The following is a 2138-nucleotide window of genomic DNA, read 5'->3' on the forward strand; positions in this document are numbered from 1 at the left end:
GTGAGTTATATACTTTCTTAACATATTTAATAAACAACTAAAACAAATACTTAATTTTATACTACAATTAAGAAAAATGCAACATCAAAAATTATTTATTTAATTAGAAGAGACACTAAATATTAGATAATAATATTTTAGATTCGACCAAATATGTTCATCCAAGTCGGAGCAAAATTAAAGATGAATTTCAATGAGCATTTCTCAAAATATTTTGGAGATATTCTTGGATTTTAACGGTGGAACTTCGAAATATTTGTGTTGAATTTTGCTACCTTTACATCGATATATATATAGACATTTTTAATCTATTTTCTTAAATAGAAAATATATTTAACAATTTATTAATTAATGATTTATAATTTTATATATATATATATATATGTGTGTGTGTGTGTGTGTAAGTCTTCGAGAAGTAACCTCAACATAAAATAATGAGATAATTACAAATTAAACTTATTAAAACAAAATATAAATAGATGCATAAAAATTTGTCTTACAGATTTATTAAAACAAAATAAAATGATTAATAATAATAATAACAACAACAATATTAATAATAATAAAATGTAGACAAGAACTCGGGTTCTTGTTCAATGATACGACTTATTCTAAGAATATGTGACGAGATAGGACCCTCTGTTTCACAGTAGATGTTCTTATAAAATCCGAGTAGGAACCACAAAAAAAAAACCTCTATTCTAAATACTGTATGTTTTTAAAAAAAACTAGCTTAAAGCTTACCAAACATGATTTTTGGGGTAAGTTTAAAAATTAAATTTTTAGATAATTACCAAACATGACAATTTTCCTCTCATATAATTCTCTATATAACCTATCTAAAATGCCATAGTTATTCACAACAAAATATTTTCATTCAACCCATCTATTTCACCATGTCAAAGCTCTTGGTTTTTCTCTTTGCAATAATTGTTATCACCCCATGTTCTTCGAGCATTCCTGTAAAACCACGCTACAATATTATTGGAACAATTGATTATTTTACCGTTTCTATCAACGATATAGGACTTCCTGGTCTTCGATTTCGTTGTCAATCAGGAGACGATGACTTGGGATATCATACACTGAATGAGATGGAGGAATATAAATTTTCTTTTTGGACAAACTACTTTGATACTACATTATTCTCTTGTCATTTTTACTGGAATTCGAAAAATCTCGGTATTCATGTTTTTGATAGTGACTTAGAACCAAAATGTCTTGATAGAGTATGTGAATGGGTTGTATTCAATGATGGATTTTATATGCTACAAAACGATGTAAACCCACCAAACTTAGTAAAATTACATGATTGGTGATTAGCAAAGACCTCCGTGGTAAATTAATATTATATCTTCTTCTATTGGTACTGGAATGCGTGTATCTATATATATGTTGATAGCAAATTCATTATATTCTTTATAGTGTTCATTTTATTTTCATTGGTAACTAAAAGGAGACACTAATTAATTACCTATGAGAACTGATACAAAAATATATATAGAGTACATATATAAGGGTTAAATCAAATGAGAACCATAAATATGTTTCAAACCCATGAGAACTGATACAAAAATATGTTTCTATATGATATTTTTTCATCAAATGCTAGGATTTAAGATATTGCTTCACATATATTTGTTTTATAATATGATGGTTTTACATGTATTTGTTTCACCATATGATTATTTTTTACACTAGGTAAACCAATTTTTTTCTTCACATGTAATCTTTTCACAAGGTGAACACAAACATATGTGAAACAATATCTTAGATTATAGGTTTTGATGAAAAAAATCATGTAAAAAAACTTGTATATCGGTTCTAACGGGTATGTAAAATATTTATGGTTTCCATTTGATTATCGTCCTATATGTATACGTGTGTATGTGTATGATAATAATCAAATGAGAATTTTATATAAAATAATAAGAATGTTTATCTTAAGAACATACAAAGTAGATGTTCTTGTAAAAGTTTCATAATTCCATTTTTTTCTTAATAGAAAAAAAAAATTGATGTTTTTCAACAAGAACCTTGTCTTCTATTTTCTTTATTTATAAGTAATTATATGAATTTATTTGTTTTGTTTATATATTACATACATAAACTAAAATTACTCTAACAAACTCAAAATA

The sequence above is a fragment of the Cynara cardunculus genome (genome assembly GCF_001531365.2).
Source record: "Cynara cardunculus var. scolymus isolate 2C chromosome LG 6, CcrdV1, whole genome shotgun sequence".
NCBI classification, from domain to species: domain Eukaryota; kingdom Viridiplantae; phylum Streptophyta; class Magnoliopsida; order Asterales; family Asteraceae; genus Cynara; species Cynara cardunculus.